Below are 19,524 nucleotides of genomic sequence, written 5' to 3'. Positions count from 1 at the left end.
TAAAAAAAATACACATATGTTGCTATTCTAGCAAGCAACCTGCTTCGTGGGCTCTTCCACAACAAGCTTCAGTGATCTGAGAACAAAGGTTTTGTCCCTCCCATAATTTTAAGCTGTATATACTTCGGACAAGCTACCTAATTTAGCAGTAACTGTTAATCATATCTGTGAAAAGAAAATAAACCTCTAACTTCTCATTTATTAGAAGCTAAAAACAAGTATTAGTGGGAGGAGGAAACCTGGAAAGAGTCAAAGTCTGGAAGCACGGGATACATGAGTCCCTTCCGAGTCTCTTAGGCTCCCTCCCGTTCGCCAATCCTCTCCAGGGAAAGGTCTATGCCGAAACATATTTGGCACATGTTTGGAACATATTTGGCACATGTTTGGAACATACTGGGTTTATGTTCGGTTCTTGGATGGGGTCTATTTATATAAAGTGAGGGGAAGAATTTGTATCATGTGAAGGAAAAAACATTCTTTTATCACGATCTGAATATTTCAAAGCACTTGGGTAAAAGTTATTGATCTAAAATTGTGTGAGAACTTGGACTTAATCTTAAAATTCTAAGCTGGTTACTAGCAGCTCCCAAAAAACCAAGCCAGTCCCTAATAAAATCTGTAGGGATTGATTTCATGGAGTGGGCCCTTTTTTTAAACAGTAAACGTGACACAAAACACTAAGAAGAATTGAGATAAAAAGCAAGAATTTCCTGATGCTTTCATGCCTTAATTAGAGATATTTGATTACAAAGAACAAAAACCCATTTTAACAAGCTCAACTAAAAAAGAAGTCATTGCTAACATATATTCTGTAAGGGGTTAATAACCAGAGTATATAAAGAAATCCTACAAAACAGCAACAGTAAAACAAACAACCTGATTTTAAAATGGGCAAAGGACTTGAACAGGTATTTCTCCAAAGAAGATATACAAATGGCCAACAAGCACATGAAAGGCACTCAACATGACTAATCGTTAGGGAAATGCAAATCAAAACCACAATGAGATCCCACTTCATACCGATTAAGGTGGCTAGTGCCAAACAAACAAAAAACCAGAAAATAAGTGTTTTCAAAAATAATGATGCGGAGAAATCAGAACCCCTGTGCATTACTGACTGGAGAGAATGTAAAATGGTGCTGTCCTTGTAGAAAACAGTATGGTGGTTCCTAAAAAAAAATGAAAATAGAATTACCATGCGGTCTGGTAACTTCACTTCTGGATATATTCCCAAAAGAACTGAAAGAAGACCTGAAAGAGACATTTGTACACCCATTCCCATAGCATCATTACTCCAAAAGGTGGAAGCAACCCTAGTGTCCATCGGTGGATGAATGGATAAAGAAAGTGTGGCATATACATACAATGGAATACTATTCAGCCTTAAAAAAGGACAACATTCTCATCACATGCTATCACGTAGATGAATCTCGAGAACAGTATACTAAGTGAAATAAGCCAGTCACAAAAAGGCAAATACTGTATGATTCCACTTATATGAGGTATGTAAAGTAAGCAAATTCATAGAGATGGAAAGTCGAAGGGTGTTTGCCAAGAGCTGGTAGAAGGAGAGGATGGAGAGTTGTTTTTTAATGGGTATGGAATTTCAGTTTTGCAACATAAATAGAGTTCTGGAGACGTGTGGCGCTGGTGGTGGTAACACAACGACGTGAATGTGCCCAGCACTACTCAACAGTACGCTGAAAATGACTAAGAAGGTAAATTTTATGTGTGCTTAACCAAAATTAAACTTTTTAATTTTTAAAAGAGGTCATTATTATAATGCTAATGGGAATATGTTATATGACCCACTTTCTACGAAGTAGAGCCAGACCGCTCATGAGTTAGAAAAATCATTAGGTGGCTCCTCCTCCATATATCTTGTCTGTCTGTCTGTCTCTCTTTCTCAATGTCTCTCACTATTCTCTTCTTGGATCTTCTCTGTTTCTGCTCTGTGGCAGACAGATGCTAAGAAAGCCTCCAGTAATCTGTTTTCTGGTACTCACATCCTTGCGCAAGCCAGTTTTTGCTCAGTAATGCTGAGTAACAAACATCCCCATCACCAAACCCCTTGAGTGTGGACAGGATCCATGACTTACTCCTAACCAATGGAATACTGCAAAGGCGACGCTATGTCACTTCTGTGACTACATTACATTACATTGTAACTTGTGTCTTGCTGGCAGACTCCCCCTTGGTGGCTTGGATGAAGCAAGCTGCCATGTTGTAAGCTGCCCTGTGGAGAAACCCACATGACAAGGAACTGAGGCCCACAAGCAAGGGCAAACCAGGAAATGAATCCTGTCAACAGCTATGTAAGTAAGCTTGGGAGTGGACCCTTCCCAGAGGAGTCTTCAGATGAGACCTCAGTGCCACCTGACACTTGAATACAGCCTCGTGAGAGACCCTGGGTCAAAGAAGCCACTGAGCCCATGCCTAGATTCCTGACCCATTGAAAATCTGAGATAATAAATGTGCATCGTTGTGAAGTCAGTCAGAAAGAGAAAAACAAATATCATATATTAGCGCATATATGTGGAACCTAGAAAAATGGTACAGATGAACCAGTCTGCAGGGCAGAAATAGAGACACAGATATAGAGAACAAACGTATGGACACCAAGCGGGGAAAATGGAAGGATGGGGTGGTGGTGGGATGAATTGGGAGATTGGGATTGACATGTATACACTAATATGTATAAAATGGATAACTAATAAGAACCTGCTATATAAAAAATAAATTCTAAAATTCAAAAAAATCAAAAATCAAAAATAAAATAAAAATCCAAGCTCAACTCCAAAATCAATCAATCAATCAATCAATCAATGTACATTGTTTTAAGCCACTAAGTTGATGACAATTTGCTATAAGGCAATATATAACTAATACATGCTCTGTTCTACTCTATAGAAGAGCCTTTTCTACAAGGATTTTAGCTTTTATATTTACCTAAAATGCAATTTGCACCTGGCTACTGCACTGACTCTAGCTCCCAAACTGCTCCTCACAGGCAACCTCACTGGTGTCTGGATCTCAGGTCCTAGTTCCTAGGAGCAACCAACTAGCCAGCTATGATGAAAGTTATTCATTCTAGAAGATGGGCACCTGCTGCGAACAGGTTTGCATCCCATCTGTCATCAGGACCATAGTGGAAGGTAGTAGACTTCTTTTAAAGGGAGAGTGGCCAGGAGACCATGCCCAGTGTCTTGAGCACATCATACTTGTCCTCTCCCTGTTTTCTCTTTTCTTTCTTTTGAAAAGAAGTTGAAAACTGATTATCAAAGTTGCCCTGAGACTTCAGAATTCTTCCCCATGGATGAAAGAAATAGTGTAAGTAATAATAACAATATTCACATTATCTAAGCTTTGCAACCAACTAAATAAAACTAAATAAACTGTATAATCAATATCCACATTGCCTAATCTTGCAACTAAAATCTAACTTTTTATTTATTTATATATGATAGCAGACTTCACAGGTGCCTGAAATGAAATTAGCACCCAAGGTAACTTTTCTTATTTAAAAAACTTACCAAATGGCGAAATATTCACAGTATGGTCAGTTCAGCTTCAATTAGAATACTTGTTTGTAACATTCACCCAAAACTTTATTTTCCTAGGCATAAACACCAAAAAATCATCCAATAATCCCCCATATCACCAGTTTTTTCTTTGTGTGTATTTTGGTTAGCTGCCTAAAATACTTTTCAAAAGAAGTCTTTATTTATAAAATAAAGGGAGAAAAGTTCTTCTCTTTCTCTAAAGGCCTGTCTATTTTGCAATCAACAGAAGATGAGGGGATATTTTGGAAACGTAACCAGTGCGGAGGCAAAACTGAAATGCTTGGGACCTTGGGCTTTTGCCTAAATGCTTTTTTTCTTCAGTCTTTTTTTTTATTGAGGTACAGTTGATTTACACGGTTGTGCCAGTCTCTGCTGTACAGCAGTGTGACTCCGTTACACACATATAGACATCCTTTTTTTAATATTCTTTTCCAATAGGGTTTTTTAAGCTGCTCCTGAGCGGAACTAGGTGGCAGCTGTTGGCATGTGGGTGCGTTTTGCTTAAACCAGGAGGTAAATTGCTAAATCCTCTGGTGTTTCCAAACACAGAGCAGACTTCTACCTCTTCTCCAAAAATGTTGCATAATTAATAAAATTCGTATCATCGAACCAATTCTTTGCTCTTTCTGCTTGCAAAAAAGTTTATTTTCCTATTCTCCCTTTGAAGAAAGACACTTGTGATAGATGGTAGATGACAGTCCAGGAATTTTACCAAAATGACAGTACACGCCCTATAAGCAGCTGTGGGTTGGCTACGGTTCCGTCTTTTGTGCACATCTAGTGTAACGCAGCCAATGGAAAGAAACAGTCACATCTGAGTGTGCCATGAATCCAAAGGGCATTTGCACTGGGTGTCAAATACACACAAACGCAGTTGCTAGAGGTCTCTCTCTGGCTTGCAGAAACAGGAAAGAAGGTGGGACACCTTTGACAAACTATGGCTTAAAACTGCTCTGCAAGTACCTGTGTCTGATTTCAGCTACTTAGATATGGTGCAGCCAGCAGGCCCTGGACAAAAGGCGTGGTAGGGTGGGACCAGCCGGTGCTTGGGACTCGGGTCAGAATCCACACCAGGAGGTAGGCAGCAGTCACCAGCGTCCCTACCTCCTGTGTGCCAGTGGCCTGGCTTGCCTCACCGCCCCACCCACCCCAGCTTCCTCGCCTGCACGTGACACCACAAGGGCGGCCTCTCAGAAGTGGCGGCAGGTTGGGAAGAAAGATAGCTCTGTGTTTGCTTTTTCCTTCCTACACAAGTAGTCTCTTACAGTCTGAGAAGGGGGAGAATCTCAAATTTGAAGGTTGCCACCTATGAGGCCATTATTGGTAATTTACACATAGTACGATGACGTGATGCACCCATGCCCATGATCTTGAGCATCTCATAAACATACATCTATATATATCTATATCTATATAACTATCTATGTAGATATATATACACACACACAATAGACAGATAGATAGATAGATAGATACAAGACTCAGCTATGTCCCAGGGTCTCTACTCCCGTGAAGAACTGATACAACATGGAGCCCTTGGTTCTAACTGCTGGAGAAAATGTCATCATGTTGTATTCCTAAAACAGTGACATCAGCACCAGATCAGCATCATTTGGGGTGACTTCTTTACAAAGGCAGATCCCTGGTCCCACCTCAAGATTCTGGCTCAGTGGATCTGGAGCCGAAGCCCAGAAATCTTCATGGAATAGAACACCCACAGGTGATTCTAGTGCAGCCAATAATGGACTCATTCTGGAATCAGCATGTAGAACCACTCCCAAACCACTGAATTGTTACGAAGATATAATGTTCTGGACCTCTGAAAGTCTACGGTTTGGGAGACGCCTCCCGTTAATTACGTCCTGATTCTACCAAGAAAATCTACAGCCCCTGGGAAAACTGCTGACACCCCTCTCCTTCCTCCCTATTTGCATTTCTCTTTTACTTTACATTTCTTCTTCTTTCTCTCTACTTTTGTTCCTCTTCTTGCACTCCTTCTTTACTCTTACCTTTAAAAAAAATTATTTCTACTTTATTTCTCATGCTTCAGCTACGGGAGCAGATAGGCTTTGCTGATATATTAGCCAGTCAAAGAGTGAGCTGACTGCTGTACATATTCTTACCAGAAGAAAACGCTTTCTTGGGAGCACAGAGATCTGTGGCCCCGGAAAGCTTTTGGGAGGCCCTGGGATGGACTGCAGTGGCTGCTATCGCATTTTCCAGTGCGTCACTACTCCCTAGTTGAATTCAGTTGGAAGTTGGGAAGTTATGCCAACTGCTGACCCATGGGATTATGCTGCCAGCGGTCCTAGCAGAAGTCCCCAACAGCCAAGATGCCCAGGACAAGAATTCAGTCTAAAAGCAGCCCAGCTTTCACCAAAAGCAGCATTCCAAAGCAGGTAATCATCAGGTGGACGCCCAACATCCATCATGGGTTGTGGATATCTAGACTCCAAGGAGCAGCTTTAACTAAGATCGTTACTAATGAAGCTCAGCCGGCCACGTTCAGGAGGGTAAGAGGGAAGGAGGAGGGGAGACTGGCCGACTGGCCCCCTGGTACGTGCCATGGATTTACACACGTGTCACTGCCTGTGACCTTCACCTGTGAGGGTGAGTACTTCTGCCCCGGTTTACAGAAGAAGAAACTGAGATGCAAAGAAATTAAGCATAATTCTCCCAGGGTCACACCTTCACTACGTGGAGTCAAGTGACGCCCAATTCAGAGCTGTTTTTATTTCACATCCCTTACACATCTCAAAGGTTCCGGCATTGGGAGGACCACTGAGGATTCAGAGAGGGGAGGGGAGAGCTGCGTGGTTCAAATCCACTTCTCTGTGAAGATGTGCTGGACCCTCCTCGCATCACAAAGCCACAGCGCTCAAAGGGCTGTTAGGAATCGTGTCGTCACTATCCTCACACTTAAGATGAAGAGGCAGAAAGCCGGGGATGCACCGTGCCTCGCCGGAAGTCACGGGACGACAGATAGAAACGGAACTAGAACCAGCTCTTCTGATGTGCAGGTCAGGACGTTTCTGTTGCTGTGGTGTTTGCCAAAGAGCTACCACGTTCATTTGGAAAATATATCAAAACTTCATACGTGGCCAGGTAAAGCTCACCCCAAGTCGTTATACTAGGCACAACGTGAAACTAGCCCAGGACCTCCTAAAACATATGCCCCTGAATTCCTGCCTGTTAAGCTGCACGACTGTCTCCAGGTATCCGTTCCAGTTGGAACCACCTAGAATTGCTACAGATTCTGTCATCCCTTGAAGGATCTTGCCACGCAGCTGCTCCCCACCCAAGCTAGGCCTCCAGAGTTATCAAGAAGTTAGTCCTAGGAACCTCTAGATTTAAGGAAATCCCATGCCCACTTTATGTGAATGGTTGCTGAGGTCAAGAAAATGGGAAGCCTGCAGAGTGCTACCTATACCCTATAGGTCTCAAACTCGAAGGCAGAAGATGAGAGAGAGGGAGAGAGAGAAAGGGAGAGGGAGAGGGAGAGAGAGAGAGAGAGGGAGGGACAGAGAGAGAGAGAGAGGGAGAGAGAGAGAGGGAGAGAGGGAGAGAGAGAGAGGGAGAGAGAGGGAGGCTAGGCAATTCTCAGCACTTTCTAGTTCCCACTCAATCCTCAACCCCTGCAGGGAGTGTATATGTATATATGTGTGTGTGTGTAAATATAAATTAATGCGTGTGTGTGTAAATGTAATATATCTGTGTAAATGTAAATTAATGTATATGTGTGTAAATGTAAATTAATGTGTGTGTGTAAATGTAAATTAATGTATATATGTGTGTGTGTGTGAATGTAAATTAACGCTTCCTCTTTCTGTATCAGGTAACTCCTAAAGTTGATCCTCTCTTGCCCTCCTTCCTAATCCACATCAGCAGGAGGACGGTCTGGAAGCTCATGGTGCAATGGCACCCAGGCAGCTGAAGCAGTTTGTGCAGCTGGGTATCTGAGATGTTCAGATCCACAGGATTTAGGCATAAACTTCTACATGACCATGAAAGCCTCTGCGTCTGGCTTTTAGCCCAGTATGTGCATTTCTCCTTCCTACCTGTCCTTCCCAGTCATGACCTGCTTGATGCAAGTATTCCTTAGTGTTTGACGGGTTCCCTGAAGACAGGAACCAGCCCATGTGGCTTTTTGATGACTGTATCCCCATACTTAGAATGGTGTCTGGAACACAGAAGGTAGTCAGAAAACACTTTCTGGACGAATGAATAAATGTCACAGCGTGATATGATAGGACATTACGTAGCAAAATCGTTCTATTTCCACTCGTGACTGGGGTCTCAAAACCCAAGACTCAGTTTTCCCAATTCAGTTCATATTCAGTAAGTAAAAATTAGTAAAATTAGTAAAAAATCATAAAAATCAGTGAGTAAAAATCGGCTAATACCACTGTTCATTGCTAACTAGTGCCAGATCTAAGAGAACCTCATAAAGATCTTACGGGGGCTTCCCTGGTGGCGCAGTGGTTGAGAATCTGCCTGCCAATGCAGGGGACACGGGTTCGAGCCCTGGCCTGGGAAGATCCCACGTGCCGCGGAGCAGCTAGGCCCGTGAGCCACAGCTACTGAGCCTGCGCGTCTGGAGCCTGTGCTCCGCAGCAAGAGAGGCCGCGATAGTGAGAGGCCTGCGCACCGCGATGAAGAGTGGCCCCCACTTGCCGCAACTAGAGAAAGCCCTCGCACAGAAAACGAAGACCCAACACAGCCATAAATAAATAAATAAATACATAAACAAAAGGAAGACATCCTTAAAAAAAAAAAAAATAAAAAAATAAAAAAATAAAGATCTTACGGAAAATCAATTGGGTATCTCTGCGGTCACAGATCAGGTAATAAATAATAAATAAATCAGAAACAAAGAGGAAATCCCCAACATGTCGTGAAAATTCAGCAAGCTGATTGTAGGAAAGAGAAAGGTTAATATTACTTATTATAATATTACTTGCTTTAAACATGTTGGAAAAAAAGGTGTTTGTTTATGCAATGAGACTACAGTTATATTCGTTTTTTCTTCACTCAACGTTTTGTATTTTGAATTTTCTGTAAGGCCATTTGTTACCTGGGGTGAAAAAAATGTGTTTTAAAAAAAGGAAGGGAAGGAGGGAGAGGGAGAGAGAGAGAGAAAAAGAGAAGAGGTGGGAGGGGAGAGAGAAGGGAGGGAGGGAGGAAAAAGACCTCATAAAATGAAAAAAGACAGGCTATTTCTTCATGGCTCTAAAACCGCTGATTGAAAATGGATGAAAGTCAAATCAACCGGTTGTTTTGTCTCCATGACACTAAACACTACTGGTTTTACTTCTTCAAAGAATATCTTGAACTGATTAGTTATTTTGGCATCATGGAGACACGCCACCATGTGAACAAGGAAAACAACACACAAGCAACTGGGGAGAGCCCCGGGCCCTGGGGAACGGTGTCGGCTGAGTTAAGGAGGCCAAGACCCAGAGCTCGCTGGTGTGTCCTCATCTCGCTGCACTGACACCCTGTAAAAGAATCAGTATGTTCCAGTCGATGGACAATATCTGAGACTTAGGAATCTGGATCCCTGGGTTCTGTTACGCATCCTTTAGACAAACAGATCTGAGAAGTAAAACAGGTATCTCCAATGCTCCGTCTTTTCTGCAACAATTAGGATAATGATTTCTGTCCTATTTATTCTCAGCGTAAGAAAGCCTAGGTAGGAAAGTGTATAGAAAATGACACTTTCTAAGTTAGTGAAAAGTGGTATTACTGATACCGCCAATTATGATGTCCCTTCAAGAGAAGATAGAGGGGTGAAGTATGCAGACAGTACAAGAATCAGAAGAATCTGAGTTTTGCTGAGACCACAGTCTAGTTAATGTCAGAGCTTAAACCAACACCCCAGGACTACGGCCACCAAAGGATCTCCATCCAGATTGTACATCCTGACTACAGCGTGCAGATTCTCTGCCAATTCAAGTGTTAATTTCATGTCAGATGCCCACCCTTGACACGGCCAATTATTCTCCGGTACAGATTTGGTTTAAAGAGTTCACGGCACATATGAATGGGCTGAATAAAATAATTACCTAATTATGACATCACCATGTGCAATCAGTGGAATATTTTAAAGTGCTCTTTTAAATCTTCATGAGAGGATAACGTGAGAGCCCTTATAGTTACGTGTTAAAATCTGTCGCGCAGAGAAACAGCAGTGGGACCAAGCAGAGTAGCTTCTCGGTGTGCCTTACGTCTTAAGTGTACGATATTGTAGACGAACGTAAACAAAGCTGTCACCCTACGTGACTGATTAGTTTCTGGAGTATACGCTTTGCACTTACTCTCGTTTGGATTTCTTACACACAGTAATGTCTTCAAAACAGTAGGTACTTTTTAAAAAAATTTTTATTCGGGTATAGTTGCTTTACAATATTGTGTTACTTTATACTGTACAGCAAAGCGAATCAGCTATATGTATACATATATCCCCTCTTTTTTGGATTTCCTTCTCATTTAGGTCACCACAGAGCACTGAGTAGAGTTCCAAAAAAAAAAAAAAAAGTAGGTTCTAAGTTCTTCTGTATTTAATGACATTTACAAATCTCTCTGAGCGAAGTAAGTCAGACACAGAAAGACAAATATATGATATCGCTTATATGTGGAATCTAAAAAAATGGTATAAATGGACTTATTTACAAAACAGAAATAGACTCACGGATGTAGAAAACAAACTTATGGTTATCAGGGGATAAGGGCGGGGGGAGGGATAAATTGGGAGATTGGGATTGACATATACACATAACTGTATATAAAATAGATAACTAATAAGAACCTGCTGTATAGCACAGGGAACTCTACTCAGTACTCTGCAATGGTCTATATGGGAAAAGATCTAAAAAATAAAAGAGTGGATATGTTTGTATGTATAACTGATTCACTTTACTGTATACTGGAAACTAACACAACATTGTAAATCAATTATACTCCAATAAAAATTTTAAAAAACACCTCTCAACAAATCAAAAGGGTTAAAGTAGCCAGTCTCTACTACAAATGAGAATTTTCAAAAGTCTTTCGTCTGAGGACCATGGTAATGAAGTTTCTATGGCAACTAAGAAGGATACGCTTGGACCCCAGGGTTACCCGCAGTCACCATAGTTCTTGATATCTTCCCAATCCGGTCTGCACAAACGTGCTTGTGTGGTAAGCCCCTCCACTGTCCAACAGAAACTGATGGCCATGACTTACCAAATGCAGCAGCAAGCACCCCTGCTTTCCACAGGATTCTAAAACATGCTGATGGAGCAGGAAATAGCTATAAAAGTTCCCCTGCAATCCTCTAGGGATGTCCTGTAACATTTTCCATGGAAATGCCATAAAATATTCCACACCATTAGCTTCACTTAAAGAAACATTTGTCAACGTGCTTTACCTTCTTACAGGTGACATTTTTTTTCTTTAAATACGTGTCATTTACAAAAATAGTTTCGTTCTTTAACAAAATACATAGACATTATTATCGCCATGGGATTCTGATTGACAGAAAGCTAATCACAGCAAAATTACATTCCACTAAAGCCAAAGTAAAATTAATCAATGAGGAGCAGAGTTGGGGTGGTAGAGTACACAATGTGGATGAAAAATTATACAAGGATTTTTTTTTTGGAAAATCAAAGCCCTACACTTTCAGGGGTCCGTTTTCCAGTTTCAGAAAACATGAAATTTCCTTAGAAAGACTCACTGTTACCCACGTGACCCTGGAGAATTCACAGGCATTGAAATGAACTCCCAAGCTCCTCCTCATCTGACACCAAGAAAATATGCTGCAAATCAACCTATATTTTCCAGAGCAGGGAGTACTGTTACCACGTGGGCACCACATGCTGAGGATGGCAAACAGGTGTGTGGGTGAGGCTTCCTGACTGCAGCAACTTCACGCTTGATCCCCAGGTGGCCTGTCCACAGCCCGCTCCAGATGCAGGTCACTCCCGACCGGTGTGCAGTGATTTTCCACTGGGAACCCCAGGGCTTTCACGGGGCCGCTGAAGTGCAGGATCATCACATAACACTGCCCCCGGAGCCATGACCCCTTCGCCTTCCTGCCACTTCTTCCAGACATCTCTGCCCTCTGCAGACTCTCAGGACCTTGCCCACTTCTGCCCAACAGCTACCTGCAACTGCAAATTACCTTGTCTGGGATTAGTGGGTCGTTTCGTCAGGGTTCTGCTTAAACTTCCCCATTTCATTGGTTTTTCAAAACTCTTCTTGCTGTTCTTTGGTTGGACTCCACCATATAAGCGACTGAGATGATTCATCCAGCTTTGAAAGGCATTTTTTTTTAAGTTTGGAGAGACTAAAGCAATAGGGAAGGTGGGGAGAGCCAGACCGTGGACAGGAGTCTTAGACTCGGTACATCCGGTCATGAGAAGGACTCACTGCTGAAACAGATGCAGTAAAGGCTGAAAATGTACACAAGGAGCTGAGATCAGCTTCAGAAGACATGGGCAGAAGACAGGCATCAAAACCTAGTTGGCAAAGCAAGAGCAGATTTGAGAATGTGACCCACGAGGAGATGCCCATCAGAAACAAGCAAAGGCAGCTGTCAAGCACGCAGCGAAAAAAGGTAAAATGTATTAAAAGAATGAGCTCCAAAGTCATGATGAGTACATGGTGCTTTCCAGACAGCTTTTTTTTTTTTTTTTTTTTTTTATCTGGAACAATAGTTATTAAATGACATTTTTTTTTTATAGCTACTTTTATTTTTATTTATTTATTTATTTTTGGCTGTGCTGGGTCTTCGGTTCGTGCGAGGGCTTTCTCTAGTTGCGGCAAGTGGGGGCCACTCTTCATCGCGGTGCGGGGACCGCTCTTCATCGCGGTGCGCGGGCCTTTCACTATCACGGCCCCTCCCGTTGCGGGGCACAGGCTCCAGACGCGCAGGCTCAGTAGTTGTGGCTCACGGGCCCAGCTGCTCCGCGGCATGTGGGATCTTCCCAGACCAGGGCTCGAACCCGTGTCCCCTGCATTAGCAGGCAGATTCTCAACCACTGCGCCACCAGGGAAGCCCTCCAGACAGCTTTATATGAACGGTGAGCTAATCGCATCCAACAAGGAAAGCTGGGGGCCTAATTGCGTCACTCTACCAATTTGGGCCTTTGGAGTGTTGTTTTATGACATGATCTAAATTAGGGATCAGGAGTGATAAATATATATACAGACAGAAGGACTAAGACGTGAAAGAGGACAAACTAAACATCCAAGCTGCTCCCAGGATGCTCAGAGCCCTAATACCCATCAAGACGACACTCAGAGAGGGGCGTGCCACCTGTGCTTGTGCCAGGGCCTAAAGCCAGCCTCCCTGGCACGGGTCTTTCTCTTGAGGCTGACTCAGCTCCTCTAGCCACCCATCCTACGTGTAAGGTCAGAATTGTGGTTTATTAATTCACACTGAAAAAGGAAGCGGTCTCAGAAACTGAATTACCTACTTGTGAATGAAGAGTGTGAACTATCCCTGTTCAAGGTTTAACAAAGTTAGCCAAGAATATTCATCAGGCCCACTGGCGAGCGCAGATTATCCCTAAGGATAGTTAACAAGTGGTCTGAATGTTCCGTGCACTCAGCCTAAGAAAACACAACACAGCCATCTCAACAACGGGGATGGGCTTGCCAGTGAGCCAAGAGTGCTTAAGTCCATCCACTAAAGTTTCGTCCCCACCCAGACAGCATCTGAAAGAACCCTGCCAACATTTGACTCTGTGAATTTTTTGTTTGCATTGCTCACGTGTCTGTTTGACGCATGCTCTTTAATACATTTCATCAGGCCACGTGCAATCCAGTCTCCTAAGCTGAAGAGTCTTTCCTTCCCCTTCACTTGTCTTTACCCAACTGTGCTGTGATCTATGTAATAATAGACTGATTTAAAAGTTCGACTCCTAGAGATCAATCTCACATCTCTATTTTCCAAGGCTTAGGGGGAAGAAGGCTGGCAAAGGTACTTCACCATAGTTCTCAAGAGCTGGGAACAGAAGTGCCTGGCCTTCCTTCTTATTTAAAAACTTAATGGGATTTTTAAAAGACCTATTATTGCACTTTCTCATTTATATGTTCATATCAACAGCCCCCGAATCATTTTAGTCCTCCCAGGATGCTGGAGGCGGAAAGGAAAACGTTCTTTTTATCAAGGTCATTAATGAATTCACACTAACAAAGGAACTTTATCTGTGTTACGTTCAATATTTGCAGAAGCAAAATCGTGAGCTTCTCTAGAGAAACCCTGGCAAGTGATAATCAAAAGTATCGAGGAAACAAATGAGAAAAGAAGATAAGTTCTGCAAATCACTTTCGTGTTTTAGAAAGCTGGAGTTAAAAGAGTAGGACAGATTGAAGGCAAACTCAGAATCATACAATGGAAAAACACTGCACCGAAGATTAAAGGCCCGCCTGCTAGAGAGATAATGCCAAATTTGATGAGAAAATACATTACACTTCCTTTCCTTTGAAACCTTAGTTGATATTTTCCACTTTTACTGGAAAGAAATAAGCTCTAAGATGTCACTCAGCACTAGAAGAGAGGAGCCTCCCTTTCCAAATGCAAAAACACGGAGGAAGTGCCTAAATGCTTTTTTTCTATGAAGTACAAGCCCCCGAAAAGTTCAAGATCAGCTCACAGACTGTGAAAAATCTGCTTTGGGTCTTTTGTTGTTTGGCTGTGAACATTTTTCTCTCTACGGGAAACTTATAAAGGGGCTGGAAGTGGGAGAGAGAAGTGGATGCAAAGAATGAACTTTCTCGTTCTTTTTAGACGGGTCCTTCTCCTCTGGCCTTTTGCTTGGCCCTTGCATTTGTACTCATCGTTTACCAGGGCATTAATTTATCAACAGTTCACCTCTGACCTTTCTCTCGCTAACCGACATAGATTAGCGAACAAGCACACCAACTTCCCCAAAATAATAACGGCTCTCACCTTATCCAGTGATGGCCCGTGGGCATTCCCTGCTCTCCGCCAAGCTGAGTTAAGGTCCCAGCTCCCTCTTACTGGTCCCTCTTGGAAGCATCACAAAGATTAACCCGTCAGCTTCTGGCTCTGTGCTCTGTGCCCAAGGTCAGCTTCACTGAGGTCTCCCCCTGCAGTCACACCAGGGCCCCCTAACTTAAAAAGGCTCTGTTGTTACCATCTTGAAATTCTGAATTAGTTCTCAACAAGGAGCCCCACGGTTTTATTTGCACTTGATCCTGCAAATTATAGAGCCGGTGCTGTTCATGACTATGTTTCCCTGACTGAGAGCTAAAAGCACAGTTGCATTCCTGACCTGACCCACGCCAGTCTAATGGGGCAAAACACACACGGCTGGTCAAGAAAGCGCCTGGGTTACGAAGCTGAGCTCAGCCAGCCACAGCTCCAGCCCGCACAGGCTTGTCACATTGGTCAAATATTCAAGAGCATGCATTCATCTGCTTGGCCACTGCTCTGAGCAAACTAGAGGCCTCCAGCCCTGTCACGTGCTAACATCGAGGAGAACCAGAGACCGTGATTTGCACTCACTGGAAAGTTGGGTCCGGACCTCGGCCCTTGCTCCCAGAAAGTTCAGGGTAAAACTCATGAGTTCCAGGAATGCACGGAGAGAGAACCAAAGAGCAAAACTGGACTTCTACCTAAGTTTAGAAATCAAAGGCTACTGATCTAATCCTTTAGCTGAAATCCTTTATTAGAAATGGCAATAAAACCTGGTTAATCAACTAGGTGCCTTTACACAATCATTTCATGTTGACGAGAGCCAAGAGCTCACGAATAATATTATTTCCTGGCTTGGAATAAAGATGCCTACCTTGTTTCTGCTGGGGAAAGATTGCCCACCCTCCTCCGTTTTCCTGTGTCACTTCCCTCCCCTCCCCCAGATATCCATAATTTGAAGTAAGCTATACCTTTTTCTCATTTTTCTTACTTTTTACATCTGTAAAGCATGTTACTGGAACTATAACTGCTGCTTGCCTGTGGAGGATTCCAGGCAATTACGGCTTGTAGCAGATTTGCACTTGAAGAATTCAGGACCAAAGGATGCCGCGGGCCAAGCGTTGCAGAGTGGACCAACCTCACCCACCAACCTGATCACACAAGTGTAACTCAAACTTCTAGTGCAGACCTGGGTTAAAATCCTACCCCACAATCAGGGAAATCCAGATGCTGACTGGACATCTGACGGCATTAAGGAATTATTATTTTAATTTAGGCATAAAGCAGTATTGTGACTATATTTTTAATAAATATTCACCATTTGGAAATACATACAGAAATATGATATCTGGGAGTTGCTCCAAAATAACCCAGTTGTACAGGAGGCTGGAGAGGTGGAGAACAAGACTGCTATGAACTGATAATTTCTGAAATTAGGTGACGGGTTCAGGACAGTAAATTGTAATACGCTCTCAACTCGTCTATACATACGACACTTTCCGTAATAAAGCTTTTGAAAAGGTGTTTCTTTGTATTCTGTATTTAGGTGGGTCCTACCATTTCGTAGCTGCGGAACATTAGGCAAACTGCTCTCTGAGCCTGTGTAGTTTTCCCGGTCTGAGCTCCCCCCTGGAGTTGTGAGAAATGACGGGCCCAGTGCATATAAAGTGACCAGTAACAGCGGATAGAAGGAAAGGGCCCCTTCACCATGGCCCAAGGACTTCGTCCGGCTCAGGGTGTCCTTCGGTGGGACCTGCTACTGGCCCTCAGCTGAGCGGATTCCTTCCTTTTGTCTACATGTCAGCCAGAGTCTACACGAAGTTCCAACTTCTGCTTACTTCATGAAACCAGTTAGGGCTTGAAGAATTCAGCTTGCTGTGGAACGCTAGAGTCTTAATCTCCTGCACGACGTCCCTTCCGACTGCCACCCCTTTTCAAAAGAACACAAATATATATTTGGATTTTCCATAAACAAGAACACATGCCAAGCAGGTTTGTGCAGATTGCAGAAGAACGTCCCTTTGATGAAGATCCTGCAAATACATCACCGAATGATTGTACTTGAGAAGCAGCACCGAGAGCTCTCTAACCAAACCAGTTTGGAGCTGCAGCTGCCTACGAAGAGCTAATGTGACAGACGGCGTTACAGAGGGAACCAATGAATGTCTCGAGAGTACTGACCTTCTGACCATTTTTTAATTAACATGCTGTTTCACCCAACAGGGCGCTGAATCGCTCTGTACATCACTGGTGTAAACAAAAAGGAACAATAACCTAATAGCATTTACCTAGTGGACCTTCTGCTATGCTGAATTTCCCTAAGAGAGGTAAACCAGGGTAAACAAATACCGTGTTCTTCAGAGGAAGCTGATAGAGAGGATTGATTCTAAGTGGAAAGCTTTCTTCATTTAAGTTACAGAGAAAGGTATTTGCTGGGTACTCACCCTTGCCTTCTTTGTCTCCCCCACCTCCCACAATTCTTACGGACCTTAACTCCGGCTCCCGGATACGAAGCTCTGGGGAAAGAGGCAGTCTCCTCGCAGGGACTCTTATCTCCCCAAAGGGGCATCCCTCGAAAACAGCCTTTAAAACTAGGAAGGTTTGCTTTTGTGCAAGAAGTATTAGCTTTACGAATTGCAGTGTTGTCTGCAGTAGTCAATAGTTAAGAACACAGAGAATGTCAACAAGGATGGGATAAAATGAATTAGAGTCACATCACAGAGCACTCATCAAAAATGACCTGGAGGATTTTCCTGAGGTATCGCTGAGTACGAAGAGGAATACTGCAAAAGAGTGTGTCATACGATCCCATTCTGACATCACCTAAGTACAGAAGAAAATACTGAAGAACACACATTAGGGTGTTATCATGGCTTCCCAGTTGGGGTGTGCAGACTGAGCTGGAATGAGAGGTACTGGTGTTAGGAGGATGGGGATGTGTCCATGATAAAAACGCAAACTGCCACGTGTGGCATAATCCCATGGGAGGAAAACTGTGTGTGTGTATGTGTCTATGTGTGTGTGCACACTTGCACACATGAGAGCATGCCTGTGTATGCATGCACAAATAAAGAGATTCATGAGAGGATATAAACACCTAGAAGCTCACAGTGGTTGCTGTAGGGGAGCAGAGTTCCACAGGACCTTGACTTCCTTATTAAAGTTTTATATATTGTTAGATTTCTGTACATTAAGCATACCACATGGCATTTATATTATGAAGGAAGGATAAAGTCTAGTGGATCATTGGAACAAAAATGGTATCTGTTCAGGCTCACATCAACAGACAATTGTTGAGCCTTCTAGTAATTTTCTGTTGCTGCCCACATTGCTTGCCTTGTGGTCCCCTTTCCCCATCTTCAAGGCCAGCAATGCAGTGTCTCTCTGACCCTGCTTCACTGTCACATCGCTTTCCCCGGTCTCTTCTGCCCCGCCTCTTCTACTCTGAAGGATCCTTATGATTGCATTGGGCCCAACCAGATAGTCTAACTCAGTCCACCTACTTTAAGGTCAACTGATTAGCAATCTTAATCTGCAACTGTCATTGCCCTTTGCCGTGTTCTTTAACACATTCACAGGTTCGGGGATTAGGAAGGAGACACCTTTGGGGGACGGCGACATTATTCCGCCTTCCACAAGCATCTTCGTCCTATGTGCTAGCACCGTGCTGGGTACTGAGAGTATGAAGGAAACAAACAGAATACGCACTTTCAAGAAAAATTACGCCATCAACCAACATCTATGAAGGGTTTCCTGTGTTCTGAGTATTGCTCCAAACACCATACGTATGCGTTCATCTAACAAACATCAAGCCACCTACTATGCGTCGAGCTGTCTCCTGGTGCCGGGGATGTGCAGTAAATAAAACACACAAAAGTCCTCGCCCGCACGGAGAAGACACTAAACAGAAGAAAATGAATGTACTCGTCAAAAAAATTCTATGAGGTGGCTGCTTTATAATTCCCATTTACAGAAGAGGAAACTGAGGCACAGAAAGGTAAATCATTTCCTTAATATTCTGGCAAGTGGTAAGGCTGGACTTCAAATGTAGGTAGTCTCTCTCCAGAGCCTAAACTCTTACCGTTATATGATGACGCCTCCTATAGTTCGATTTTGCCACCCCAAACGGTCCCAACTAGAGTGGGCCGAGTCGGACACCGTAACCTAGGAAACTCTGATGCAGAGACACACCTGGATGGATTGCTAGATTGAGGAACTGAGAGAGTATTCAGAAGGCAAGATTTGGTCTACTGAAACCCACCTCTGGCTGCTCCACTCACCAACCCAGGCCAACTCATCAATTTGACCTTCCTTCCGCCTCTGCTTTTACTTCTGTCTTAGCATTATCATCATAGAATGGTAAACCCTTAGAGTGGGAAGGGCTTTGAGATAATTCTAAATCCCCTTTAAACTGAGAACGAGCTAGAGCCTGTGGCTGGCATCTCTATTTCCAAATCTAAACTTAAATCTGTAAAGCCACCTATCACATTTCTAATTCTTTTTCTCCCTAACCTTTCTGTCACTCTAATCAAAATCACAATTGGCACAACAGCTCTGGGCCTAGAAATTTCAGTCAAATTCCTACGGGATGTAGGCTTTGAAATACTAGGACTGCAAGGGCAATTAACTTGGGCAAAATAAGGGGCACACCAAATTTCCTGAGAAACTCATAAACGTCGTGTAATCCAAAGTAATCGGACATCTATCAAAGGGGTTCGTATCATAATTCTCCTGAGAGATCAGTATAATCTACTGGTTTAATTCCCCAGAAATACAGAGCTCAGGCTGACTGGCTTAGCCCTCAGCCTGCTGAGTAAAGCAAAGCCTGACCTGCTGGCAGCCTTTAAGACTCTCCTCGGGCCCCACTGGCCCATGGGAAACTCTTCTCACACCTTTGCAGTCTTTTCCATTGACTTATGCCCAGGATGAATCACAGAATCTCTACCTTTACTCCCTGCTTCAGGAGACCTCAAACTTCCCCTTCAACAATCGCCACCTCTTTGGTAGCGCCAGCGTTGTGAACGAGTAGGTGTT

At 43.2% G+C, this 19,524-nt stretch overlaps 1 protein-coding gene across 1 annotated transcript in view; it reads right to left on the bottom strand.

Moving 5' to 3' along the window:
* KCNJ16 (potassium inwardly rectifying channel subfamily J member 16) overlaps positions 1-14,864 on the bottom strand; it is a 352,993-nt gene extending 338,129 nt beyond the window's left edge. The window contains exon 1 of the mRNA XM_036837806.1: positions 14,503-14,864. The gene's annotated coding sequence lies outside the window, so the exon portion shown is untranslated. The remainder of the gene's footprint in view (positions 1-14,502) is intronic.
* Positions 14,865-19,524: the final 4,660 nt, after the last annotated feature.

This window comes from Balaenoptera musculus, chromosome 20 (assembly GCF_009873245.2).
Source record: "Balaenoptera musculus isolate JJ_BM4_2016_0621 chromosome 20, mBalMus1.pri.v3, whole genome shotgun sequence".
Taxonomy (NCBI): domain Eukaryota; kingdom Metazoa; phylum Chordata; class Mammalia; order Artiodactyla; family Balaenopteridae; genus Balaenoptera; species Balaenoptera musculus.
The sequence above is the reverse complement of the archived record's forward strand: the minus strand, read 5'-3'. Positions and strand labels throughout refer to the sequence as shown.